General features: G+C 35.4%; 1 pseudogene; it reads left to right on the top strand.

Annotated features, from left to right (window-relative positions):
* Positions 1–7,264: 7,264 nt before the first annotated feature.
* LOC118929507 (ferritin light chain-like) lies at positions 7,265–7,785 on the top strand (annotated as a pseudogene).
* The last annotated feature ends 6,469 nt before the right edge of the window (positions 7,786–14,254 follow it).

Raw genomic sequence — 14,254 nt, 5'->3', positions numbered from 1 at the left:
TGTAAATATGGAGAAATATTTCTGTGAACCAGATTGAAGTTTTATTAGGTTGATAGTGGCTAGTTTTAAGTGTTTCAGTGAAAAAGAGACAAGGATACTGTCCTTAGGGAAGGTTCAGGGGAGCTTTGGGAGAAAAAGAACTGAACAAATTAATTTGAATGATTGCTGGCCAGGATTATCTTGCAGTCTGTGGCCAGGGAACAATGTAAACATGACTGATTACCTGAAACACAAGGGTCAAATTAATGGCATAGCCTCCCAATAACATGTGAAACAAATGAGTTAACAAACCACAAACAAAAGTTCAATGCCACTACAAAACAAGTGTTTCTGATTAAATATATTAAAAGAAGCAGGAAGTCTTTGAATGAAAAAATTTTAAATTAGAATGAAAATATTCCTATTTTTTAACCAGCCAGCTAAGTAGATAAACGTTTTCATCAAGTGTCACATGTGGGTGTACCACACATGAGCCAGAATTTCGTTCTGGTTCTGGCCCATCATTGTAAGATCTTCTGGAGCATTATGGATACCCTCCAAATTTTAAGTGAAGTAATTTATCTTAAAAGGATTTCTTAATAATTTCATGAAAATTATGTTAGAGGAAAATTCTTGGTTTAATCCACTAGTCTTCCTAGTTATGAAAATAACAGTATGTCTATCAAATGCTGATTATCTAGTCACAATAATGGTGGCCCAAAAGGCCACTATAAACTGTCATTCAACTTCTAAGCCTGGCTTTTTCTGAGCACCCCTATACAGATACTGATGTTTTTCTAGATGCTTCATTTTTTATTAATGTATCATTGATATACACTCTAATGAAGGTTTCACAAGAAAAATAATGTGGTTATTGCATTTACCCTTATTATCAAGTCCCCGCTGATACCCTCTTCCAGTCACTGTCCATCAGTGAAGTAAGATGCCACAGAGTTCCTATTTGTTTTGTCTGAGCTACACTGTCTTCCCCATGACACCACACACACCATATGCACCAATCAAGATACCCCATAATTCCATTTTCCCTCCCTCCCCACCCACCCTCACTCACCCCTCCCCTTTGGTAACCACTAGGTCCTTCTTGGAGTCTGTGACTCTGCTGCTGTTTTGTTCCTTCAGTTTTGCTTTATTGTTATATTCCACAAATAAGGGAAATCATTTGGTATTTGTCTTTCTCCACCTGACTTACATCACTGAGCATAATACCCTCTAGATCCATCAATGTTGTTGCAAATGGTAGGATTTGTGTCTTTCTTGTGGCTGAATAGTATTCCATTGTGTGTATGTACCACCTCTTCTTTATCCATTCATCTACTGATGGACACTTAGGTTGCTTCCATATCTTGGCTTTGAAAACAGTGCTGTGATAAACATAAGGCTGTATATGTCTTTTTGGATATGAGAAGTTGTTTTATTTGGGTAAATTCCTAGGAGTGGAATTCCTGGGTCAAATGATATTTCCGTGTTTAGTTTCTAGAGGAACCTCCATACATTTTCTAAAATGGTTGAACTAGCTCACATTCGCACCAGCAGTGTAGAAGGATTCCCCTTTCTCTGCATCCTTGCCAGCACTTGTTCCTAGTTTTTTCTGCATTGGTCATCCTAACTGGTGTGAGGTGATATACCATTGTGGTTTTAATTTGCATTTCCCTGATAATTAGCAATGCAGAGCAATTTTTCATGTGCCTTTTGGCCATCTGAATTTCTTCTTTAAAGAAGTGTCTGTCCATATCCTCTGCCCATTTTTTAATAGGGTTATTGGCTTTTTGGGTATTGAGGCATGTGAGTTCTTTCTATACTTTGGATGTTAACCCCTTGTCGGATATGTCATGTACCTATATATTCTCCCATATTGTAGGATGCCTTTTTCTTCTGCTGATGGTGTTCTCTGCTGTACAGAAGCTTTTTAGCATGATGTAGTTCCATTTGTTCATTTTTAATTTTATTTCCCTAGCCTGAGAAAATGTGTTTAGGAAAAAGTTGCTCATTTTTATATTCAAGAGATTTTTGCCTATGTTTTCTTCTAAGAGTGTTATGGTTTCATGACTTACATTCAGGTCCTTAATCCATTTTGAGTTTACTTTTGTGTATGGAGTTAAACAATAATCCAGTTTCATTGTCTTGCATGTAGCTGTCCAGTTTTGCCAACACCAGTTGTTGAAGAGGCTGTCATTTCCCCATTGTATGTCCATGGCTCCTTTACTGTATATTAATTGACCATATGTGGTTGGGTTTATATCAGGGATTTCTAGTCTGCTCCGTTAGTGTATGGGTCTGTTCTTGTGCCAGTACCAAATTGTCTTGATTACTGTGGTTTTGTAGTAGAGCTTGAAGTTAGGGAGTATAATCTCCCCAGATTTGTTCTTCCTTTCAGGATTGCTTTGGTTATTTGGGGTCATTTGTGGTTCCATATTAATTTTAGAACTATTTGCTCTAGTTCATTGAAGAATACTGTTGGTATTTTGATAGGGATGGCATTGAATCTAAAGATTACTTTAGGCAGGATGGCCATTTTGACAATATGAATTCTTCCTGTCCATGGGCATAGAATGTGCTTCCATTTATTGGTATCTTCTTTAATTTCTCTCATGAGTGTCTTGCAGTTTTCAGAGTATAGGTCTTTAACTTACCTGGTTAGGTTTATTTTTAGGTATTTTATTCTTTTTGCTGCAATTGTGAATGGAATTGTTTTCCTGATTTCTCTTTCTGCTAGTTCATCATTAGTGTATAGGAATGCCACAGATTTATGTGTATTAATTTTGTATCCTGCAATTTTGCTGAATTCAGATATTAGATCTAGTAGTTTTGGAGTGGATTCTTTAGGGTTTTTTATAGACAATATGATGTTATCTGCAAACAGGGATAGTTTAACTTGTTCCTTGCCAGTCTGGATGCCTTTTATTTCTTAGTGTTGTCTGATAGCAGTGGCTAGGACCTCCAGTACTATGTTGAATAAATGTGAAGAGAGTGGGCATCCTTGTCCTGTTCTGAAACTTAAAGGAAAAGCTTTCAACTTCTCACTGTTTAGTATGATGTTGGCTGTGGGTTTGTCATATATGGCCTTTATTATGTTGAGGTATGTGCCCTCTATACCCATTTTGTTAGATGCTCCAATTTTAAAGTCATAGATATGTAACACTTTCTTTTCTGGTAATATATTAGTGTTAGTATTGAACATTAGTTGAATTAGTACTTGAAATGTTCTACAAATATGCCTTAATATATTTTTTTGTTTCTTCCAGAGATTGCATCTTAGTCAAAGATAATTTCATCTTGCATATATACATATTTTAAGATGAAATATTCAAAATGTAAAGAGGGCCTATTATCTCTTCACATGTTCAAGTTTTTAGTTTCTTTTGAAATCAAAATGAGAAATGTGTCTGGGAAAAGAAGAGAAATTTCAAAGGAAAATGTCCTTGTGATTATGAACCTCTTTTACTGTCCATCATTCCACCTGTCAGAACAATGGTCTGAGTACCAAATAAAGAGTTTACCTGTGCATTTATAACAATTTCTTATCTTTTCTTTATAATTGCATAGGACTTATTTCATTACTTTCACTTTTTATATAAATGGTTCAAATACTTTTGGCTAGCAAGTCATGAAAAAATATTTTTCCTTCTCTAAAATACTGTCCAATTATCTTCTGGCCCAACTTGGGCTATCAGAACTAGCAGAGGTCTGGAAGGTGTCAGTGAACACCCTTCAAGTCACTTCTATAGACCGAGTTCTACAGGACACTCATCATGGTTCTTTACAAATTTTCACTACATGTGATTCTCTGTGTTAAAATGAGTTCTGTGAAGGTAAAGGTATTTATATCTTATTTGTATTTTTGTCCATGTCATTGGGCATAACAGGCATTGAGCACATGAAAAATATCCAAAAAATACTATTAAATTCATCAATTCATCCACTTAAATTTTTTTAATGAGTAATGAATAAATGAACAAATGCACTCTTATCAATGGCTTATTTTATGTTTTTGCATTGGAATGTCTATACTACTCATCAAAGAATGCTAAGTTGGAAAAGGCCCTCCAATGTAGAGCTCTCCTTTCAGAGGTGATACCCAGAGTCAAATATGGGTTAGTTTCCAACAGCTGTGATGACAAATTGTCACTTGATGTCTTAAAAACAATAGAAATTTACTCATAGTGGTGGGGGCTAAAAGTCTGAAATCAGTATCACTGGACTAGAATCAATGTGTTGACAGAGTCGTGATTACACTAGATGCTCAAGATGAGTATCTATTTCCTGTATTTCCTAGCTTTGGTGTCTACCAACTTTTTTTTTTTTTTTGACTTGTGGCCCTATCACTCCAATTTATGTCTCCTTGTTTACATATGCCTTCTTTTTTTTCCTAGTTTGCAATAACATGTCCCCAAATTCCTTCTGAGCCCTCATCAGAAGCATTTTCAGTGTTCATATTTATACCAACAGTATGTTTAAGACAATCTAGGCTTTTTCTCTCATATGCCCCCAAATTCTTCCAGCTTGTATCCATTACCCAATTTCAAAACCAATTTCACATTTTGGGTATTTCTTATAGGGACATCCCACTTGTGAGTGCCATAATAATTCACAAAATATATTTTACAAAGAATGATAGATCACTTCAGTGAATGTCTATATTGCAAAACTACAGTGCTTCTGTAAGAAAAATGGACAGATAAAAGGAGTTTCCTTACACAGTAAGCTTGTATGAACTTTTTAAAAATTATTACTTCCTGGAAATTTTAATTTGAAAAAAACCTTATAATTAGGACATGTATTACAAGGAGTTGTATTTTTATAAATAATATATTAACATTTAGAGAAAAAAACTTTTAATTTCATCAGGCTGCATTTTCCCATGAGTTAAACAGAGGATTATCATTCTTATCTGTGAGAAGCTAACTCTCTCAGCTAAAAATAAATGTGAGCATAGAAAGAAAATTAACATACTAAATAATAAATAAAAATAAGCTTAATATAAAAGAAAAATTATAGAATTATTACCTCAATGAGTCAATTTTTCTCATTTACAATGATTAATTTAAAACACATATGTTAAAAATATATATTTGGAAGTATAAGAGATAGATGACAACTGGACAGAAGACTAATATTAGTATATTATTTACTTTTTAAAAGAGAGACAAAGACAAGGGTTGATTCGAGATATTTCCAGTAAAACTCCCACCACATTTTTATCAATATTTTAATATACTCTTATTTAGTATTTATTCCTGTTGAAACAGAAGCTGTTTTAGGTTGTGGCATTTTGAGCAGAGACCTCTGTAACTCTATAGCAACTAGCTGAAAATTAATGGAGCCTAACAACTGTGAGTGAAACCAAAAGAGCCAAGAAACTTAATAGAGAGATCAGGGAAAGAGACAGTCAAGGAGAATCCTGTTAAAAACACTGTTGTAATCCCTGGGCATAAGGAGTCAGAGTGAGTGGCGCATGCCCAAGGCTGTACTCCATAAAAATCAACACTAGAAGCTTCATTCTGCAGAGGAAAGAGACTTCCTTAGACTAGTTCAGGCAACTTACTAAACAGATAAACAAGCAAACAAGCACAAGTAATCCTGGTGTGAGAGGAATCAGAATTTAGAATTGATACATCACATTACCTGAAATGTCCTATTCTCAACAATAACAAAAAAAATATGAGAAATAAAAATGAGCAGGGAAAGAATCAGGGAACTGTGATTATTATGCAGGAACAAAAGCAGGCAATAAACTGCCTTTAAGAGAGTTCATATTTCAGAATTAACAAAGACTTCAAAGCAGTTAAAAATATTTTCAAAGAATATAAAGATGGAACAAAAGTAAAGCAAGATTTTATCATCTTATTAGATAAATATCATTAAGATATAAGATATACATACATAAAATTGAAAGTTGTAATGCCTGGAAAGAAAATTTCACTAGATGGGTTCAAATATAAATAGGATGGCAGTAGAAATAATCAGTGAACTTGAAAATAGATTGATAGAAATTATTCAATCTGAAGAACAGGTAGGAAACAAAATAGAGAAAAAAGAAATCCTCAGGAAAATATAGGACACCATAAAATATGGCAATATACATGTAATGGGAGTACCAGAGGGGAGGAAAGAGAAAGAAGAGCAGATAAATATGCCAGAAATAATGACTTAAACTTCTCATATTTGATGAAAATATTAATTTACACATCCTGGAAGTTTAGTGAACTCGAAGTAGGATAAATAAAGAGATGCATATCCTGAGACATCATAGTCAAAATGCTGAAAGCCAGAATCAGAACTAAAATCTTAGAAGCCTCAAGGCAAACATGACTCACCGTTAGCAAGTAAACTCCAATAAAATTAACAGGTAACATTTTATCAAAAACAATGGAAACAAGAAGGCAGTATAATTCAAATTGCTGAAAGAAAAACTAAGCAAACTCTAAAGAATCTAATACCTAGAAGAACTATCTTTCATAAATGAAAGTAAAATAAAAATTTTCATGTATCAACAAAAACAGAACTTTTTGCTGATAAATCACTTTACAATAAATTTTCAAGGAAGTTCTTCAAGCCTAAGGTGAGTGACACTATGCACTAAGTATAAGCTGTATTAACAATAAAAAAGAACAAAAATAATTATGCATGTAATTATAAAATATAACAACATATTTCTTCCTCTTTCTGACTTAATAATTCTTGCAAAAACGAACATGAGTATCATTGTTAAGCATATGAAATATAAATATGTAATGAATTTGACTATAACAGGACAGGAGAAATGGGTGATAATAAGCTGTATTAGAATAATCAAATACACCAGATAGTAACTTGAATCAATAGTTATAAATGGAAAAAAAATAGAAAGGGTAAGTAAGAATTGGTAAACATAATAGACTCTCTAAATACTAAGAATACTCATCTTCTCTCAGCTTCTTTAAATGAAATATGATCCTATAAAGTAATACTTATAATAATGTATGCTAGGGCATGTATTATATGTAGATCTACATGTATAACAATAAGAGCATATAAAAAAAAAGAAGAAACAATGCTATATACTAATCAGACTTCTAAGTGTTCATGGCAATCCCATAGATCTGTCTCTTGCTTCCAGTGTTTGGACATAAAATACCCTGGGATGCCCCTTCTACCATTCTTTGACCATCCTCCAACCTCTTTTCCAGTCACCACGTTTGGAACTTCTCAATCCCCTCGGCCATCCTCTGTCACAGGAACCAACCAAAACTATGTTTTGAGCTTAGCTCCTTATTGCCTATCAACCATGAGCTCCTAGATTCATCAGAACTATTCTATGGAAGTGGAAGCCACTCAACAGCTTGGTCAACCTGTATCTGTGAGCTTCCTACACCTACCTCTCTCTTGGCTTCTATTCCCATTAGGACCATGTGGCTCTGGAGAGTGTGGGCCATCTCTCCCAGTGAGTTAGCAGAGGAGAAGCATAGGGTCCAAGTGTCTCTTGAAGATGTAAAACCAGTGTAGAAGCTACCCCAAGACGAGTGGGGTGAAACCCCAGACAACATGTAAGCCACCATGGTCCTGGAGGAGAACCTGAGCCGGACCCTTTTGGATCTGCCTGCTCTGGGTTATGAAGGCTCAGAACCCTGTCTCTGTGACTTCCTGGAGAACCACTTCCTAGATGAGGAGGTGAAACTCGTCAGGAAGATGGGTGACCATCTGAACAGACTTCACAGGCTGGCTGGTACCTAGGCTGGATTGAGTGAGCATCTCTTTGAAAGGCTCACCCTCAACCAGACTAGGAGGCTCTGGAGTCCAGCAACATAGAGGGGCCCCTCTGGCATCCCCCTGGTGTCAGGGTTTCTGCCTGAGCCTCTCCCTGAAGCCACTAGGCAGCTTTTTAACCACCCTGGAGCCCTCTCCTAAGCCATGGACCACGTGGAAACAGTAAAGCTTTTTGTAGCCAGAAAACAAAAAAAAACAAAAAACAAAAATGCTTCTCTAGTTCATTAGAATTAAAGAACTTTAAATGCGAAGTAGATTTTGATAAGTAGATTTATTTGGAGAACCCTAGGGTGACCATCAAAAATAACCTGAAAAAATATGCAATTAAAAAATCATTAAATGACTTAAAATATTCCACTAGAAAATATTCACGTAATGAAAAATAAAGCAATAAAAGAGCTACAGAGAAACAAAAATGAGATATAGGAAACAAAAAGTAATATGACAGACAAAGACCTGAACGACACTAGAAAATAGATACAACTGACATCTGTAGAGCAGTCTGCACAATAACAGAAAAATACACATTATTTTCAAGTACAGATGGAAATATCCTAAGCTAGACCACATGATAGTTCTTAAAATAAACAACAAAAACGTAGAAGGAGAGAAATAATAGAAAATATGTCCTCTAACTCCAATGGAATAAAACCAGGAATTAATATCAATGAAAATTTGGGAAATTCACAAATGCATAGAAATGAAATATCAGATATTTAAGTAACTAATGGTCAAAGAAGAAATAATATGGGAAGTAAGTTATTGCCTGTAAAATGCATGAAAGTAAAAGCACAGCATATCGAATTTATGGGAATGGTTAAAGTAGTGCTTCAAGCAAAATTTACAGCTGTAAAAGCCAACGTTGGAAAGAAGAAAGATCTCAGATAAATATGAAAACTTTAAAAACTGATAAAAAAGCAAACCAAATCTAATGCAAACAAAATGGACAACATAAAAAAGAGCAAGTGAAAATTAATACAAGGAAAGAAAACAATAGAGAAATCAATTAAAGTTAGTCTTATAAAATGTGAGCAAAATTATAAACAATTAGCTATACTAACCAAGAAAAAAAAAGAGAATAATCAAATTACCAAGTAAACAAATGAAAGAGGAAACATTACTACTGACAATATAAATATAAGAATTATAAGGGATTACAAGGAATATCTTTATGCAAAAACATTTCATAGTATTGATGAAATAGACGAATTCCTAGAAAGTCATAAACTACCCAAACTGATTCAAGAAGAAATTAAAATTTTGAACAAACCTACCACAAGCAAAAAATGGAATCAGTAATTTTTAAACTTCACAAAAACAGAAAAAAATCCATGTCTGGATGGCTTTGCTGGTTTATTCTGCTACACCTTTAAAACAGAACAATGCTATCTTTTTTTTTTACAATCCTCTTCCATAATATAGGAGTGGAGGGAATATATCTTAAATCATTCTATGAGGCCTTTATTACCAAAACTTGACAAAAATATCACAATATCACAATAAAAATGATTTTACAAAATGATTCAGTGAGATTTATTCCAGGAATGGAAGTTGGATTTAAACACCCCAACAAACAATAATGTAATACACCTTATCAGTCAAAATAAGGACAAAAACTACATGATCATGTCAATAGATGCAGGAAAAGTATTTGACAAGACCAAACATCCATTCATGATAGAAACACATAACAGGCTAGGAATAGGAGGTTTGATGGTTAATGTTTTCTGTCAACTTGATTGGGTCACAGGGTGCTCAGATGCTCAGTCAAGATTATCCTGGGAGTGCCTATGAAGATGTATTTGATGAGTTTAACTTTTGAATTAGTAGACTGAATAAAATAGATTGTCCTCCCTAATGTGAGTGGTGCCATCCAATCAGTTGAAGTCTAAAATGAACAAAAAGGCAGGCCCTCTCATGAGTAAGAAGGAACTCATCTTGCCCAAATGAGACAGGATTTTATTTTTGATTTTGGACTCAAATTGAACATCAGCTTTTTTGCTGGCTTATGGACTGGAACTTACACTATAGGAACCCCGGGTCCTCTTGCCATCAGGCTGTGCATAGGACGGCATCATCAAGCTTTCCTGTGCCTCCAGCTTGCTGATTGCAAATCTTGCGACATCCCAACCTCCATAATCATATGACCTAATTCCTTATTTACACCTATTTATACACATAAATTCTGTTTGTGCAGGGTCTCTGAAAAGCATTGTCTAGAGAAAGTAATTTATTCATCCTTGTAAAGGACATCTACAAAAACCACACAGCGAACATCTACTTAATGCTGAATGACTGAATACTTCCCTCCTAAATCAGGAACATAATAAGAATCTTCATTTTTTTCACTTCTATTCAGCATTGTTTTAGATATTACCAGGGAAATTAGGTAGAGAAAATTGAAGGCATACAGATTGGAAAGGAAGATGTAAAACTATCTCTATTTATAGATCACATGATCTTTCATACATAATATCCTAAGGAATCCATTAAAAAATTATTACAACTAATAAAGAAGTGTATAAATTGTGTAGATTAAAGATCTATGTAAAAAAATTCAGTTGTATTTTTGTACTTTAACAACGAAAATACAAAGAAATGAAATTAAGAAAACAATTTCACTTTCAATAACATAAAAATACCTAGGAATATACTTAACAAAAGTGGAAGACTTGTACTTTGAAATCCATAAGACATTTTTGAAAGTAATTGAGGACCATTTAAATAAGTGCAAGAATAATCTAAAGTTCATGGATTGAAACATCATTAATAATTCTCTGAAACCCCAAATTTACCAACAGACATTTAATACAAGGTCTGTCCAAGTTATAGTGGAATCTTTCAGAAATTGATAAAATGATCCTGAAATTCATATGAAAAAGGAATGCCACACAGAATAGCCTAAATAATGTTAGCAAAGAACAGGCTTGGAGGATTCACATTTAACAATTTTAAAACTTAATACAAAGAAATAGTAATCAATACAGTGTGATAATACCAAGAGAGCAAAAAAATAGATAATGGAATAGCATTGAGGGTCCAAAAATCAATTCTTACATTTATAGTCAATTAGCTTTTGACAAGGATACCAAGACAATTCAATGGGGAAAGAACAGTCTTTTCAACATTTGGTTTTAGAACAACCATACATAGGTAAAAGAAAGAAATTGGACACCTTCCTTAACCATAAGCAAATAATAACAGGCATAAAATGTATAAGGTAAAATTATAAAACTCTTAGAACAAACACAAGATCAAAACATATGAACTTGTTTAGGTAAAAATACTAGAAGAGACACCTAAAGCACAATTGGAAAAATAATCAGACTTTATTAAATTTAAACACTTTTGAGCTTTAAAGGATGCCTCATGAAAGTGCAAAGATTACCCATAAAATGGGAAAATATATTTGAAAATCATATATCTAATAGGGGAACTATGTTAAGTATAAATGAACTCATTTTCAACAACAAAAAGATAACTCAATTACAGATGTGCAAATAATCTGAATAGAAAAATCTGAAAACAAAGTATACATATAGCCAATAAGTACATAAAAATATGCTTGATAATATTAACCATCAGAAAAACAGAAATCAAAACCACAATGGAAAAACATGCCACCCGCACTAGAATAGCTATAATCTAAGACATAAAATAACAAGAATTTCAGAGGATGTGGAGAAATTTAAAGATTCACATAGTGCTGGTAGAAATGTAGAATGAGGCAGCCTTTTTGGAAAACAGCTGAACAGTTCCTCAGACAGGTTTAGCATAAACTTCCTATATGCCTCAGCAATTCCACTCCTGCGTATATACCCAAGAGAAATGAAAACAAACATTAACTCAAAAGTGCATACAAAAATATTCATAGCAAAAAATATGGTGGCATGAGAAGTGAGGTAGAAATCTCCCAAAATCATATAAAATATGACAATGCAAAAAAATAAAACTAATCCTGGAAAAGTGACCCAAAGGCTGCAGAACACACTGCCTACATTTTGGGAAAAGTGAAGACCTCACAGAAAAGGGTTAAGAAGTAAAGCCATGATATGGCAGGACCCAAATCCTCCCTGCCCTCCAGCCCACAGGAGGGAGGAAGAGAAATGGAGCAGGTAGGGAGTAGAAGTCCAGGACTGTTGAACACCCAGCCCTGGAGATCAGCTCCAGGAGCATGAACCCACATTACATTGTGCTCTGGAAATTAATGAGGTTGGAAAGCAAAGATGGGCAGAATACTTAGAGACTGAGATTCCAGCTGCTTGTGAAGAACAGATATGCAAAAATAGCCCCCTGGGACAAAAGAGAGGTGGGAAGTTTGAAAGACTTCCCAGCAGTGAGAAGGGTGCTAAAGGGGCAAAGATTACCCAGAGCTCACTGCTCAGGAGAAAGGGCAGGTGGGGAATGCTCAGGAGCTTCAGACATTCCATCCTCGTGGCTGGCAATGCAGCCAAAGACCCCTCATTGTGGTATGCAGCCTGCCGATCTTTCCTACAGGCAGGTACTGGTCCCACATACCTGTTTCCCTGCCATTGTGCCAGACAGCTGGGGGATGGCCCCACCTATGGCAGCTACAAGGGCTTAGCAAAGAAGCTCCTTCTTGCATGCTCAGCCCAGTGGTCCTGGCAGTGGAGGCAGGCATTACTGCTGGGGAGGAAGAAAGAGCTCTTTTCTCCTGGCAGGTGTTGGTTCCATCACCTGCAACCCCTGCCATTGTTGCAGTTGCTCTGCAGCTCCATAGAGTAGAGCTTCTGGGCACTAGAGGGATCCGACTTCACAAAGTTATTATTAAAACACACAGCACTAAAAAAAATTGAAACAACAAAAGAATTTTGTCCAAAAAATTGCAGAAAAAATTGCCAGGAGAGCTCAATGAAACTGAAGTCACAAATCTTCTTGATAAAGATTTTAAAATGAAAGTCATAAACATATGCATAGAACTACAGAAAACTATTCAAGATCTCAGGGAGTGTTTCAACAAAGATAGAAACTTTGAAAAATACAGTACCTGAAATGAGACACATAATGGAGGGTTTAAAAGATTAGATGAGGTAGATGAGATGGTAAATGAAAGAGAAATTAGAGAACAGAAAAACAAAAGCTGAAGCACAGAGAGAAAAAAGGATCTCTAGGAATAAAAGAATAATAAGAGAGCTATGTGACAAATCCAAACAGAAAAATATACACATTATAGTGGTATCAGAAGAAGAAGAAGAGAGAAAAAGGAATAGAAAGTCTCTTTGGGGAAAAAAATCCTGGAATTTTCTCCAATCTGTGGAAGAAAATAGTGTCTCAGGTGATGGAAGTGCAGAGATATTCCAACATAAGTAACCCTAGGAAGACAACACCAAGACATAACAATTAAAATGGCGAAGATCAAGGACAAGGAGAGAGTATTGAAAGCAGTCAGAGGAAAAAAATCACTCATTAAGGAAATTCCATCAGGCTATCACCAGACATCTTAGCAGAAAGTGGTACAGGCCTTAAAGGAGTGGCATGATATACTTAATGGAAAGAAAGAGAAGGGCCTCCAAATGAAAATACTATACCTGTCAAGATTATCATTTAAATTTGGAGCAGCAAATAAACAATTTTCAGATAAGCAAAAGTTGAAGGAACTCGTCAACCACAAACCATACCCATAAGTATTTCTTAAAGGTACTGCTCTAGATGGAAGTGTTCCTGAGGCTAAATAGCTGTCAAATAAAGACCAGACAAAATAAAACCACAGTAAAGGAAGTAGACCAATTAATTACTCAGAAAATACAAAATTAAGTCAACTATTCACAAAGTTAGTCAAGAGGCACACAAAGAGTAAAGAATATAACAACTAATATATAAAGAGTAGAGGAGGAAGAAGAACTGTAGGAGAAAAAATGGTACTTTTAGATTGTGTTTGAGAGGAGATTAAAGATGGCAGTGTGAGAGGCTTCCTCCTAAAATTGCACATAATACGAAAATATAATCAATACAATTAATCCTGAAAGAGGAACAGGAAAGAGGAATGCACCAGACTGCATAAACCTGGAGAAAAGAATAAACCTCACAGAACAGGGTTGGAAATTTTGACGATCTTCAGGTGCTCCAGCCCCCTGGCTGGCTATACAGCTCCAAAGACACCCTCCATGATATACAGCCTGCTGCACCTTCCTCCTAGACAACCTGAACCTGGCTTGAAAACTAGCAAACACTGTCCTAGCATTAGGCCATCCAGAGGGAAGCCCTGTCTACAGCAACTACAAACGCAAAGCATAGAGGCTTATACCTGTGTGCCGTGCCCACTGGTTCTGGCAGTGGAGACCGATATAGCAGCCAGGAAGCCAAAAACAGCTCTTTCCTCCCTCCAGGCACCAATACCACTCCCCTGCAACCCCCAACATTGCTCTAGGGGCTGAATAGCTCCAGAGAGTAGATCCTCTGAGCACTAGAAGGCACCACACGCAAATATGGAACATCAAAGGAAACTGGCTCAAAGCAAAATTATAAATACACCAGAGAGTCAAATGAAATT

This window comes from Manis pentadactyla, chromosome 19, assembly GCF_030020395.1.
Source record: "Manis pentadactyla isolate mManPen7 chromosome 19, mManPen7.hap1, whole genome shotgun sequence".
In the NCBI taxonomy this organism is placed as follows: Eukaryota; Metazoa; Chordata; class Mammalia; order Pholidota; family Manidae; genus Manis; species Manis pentadactyla.
The sequence above is the reverse complement of the archived record's forward strand: the minus strand, read 5'-3'. Positions and strand labels throughout refer to the sequence as shown.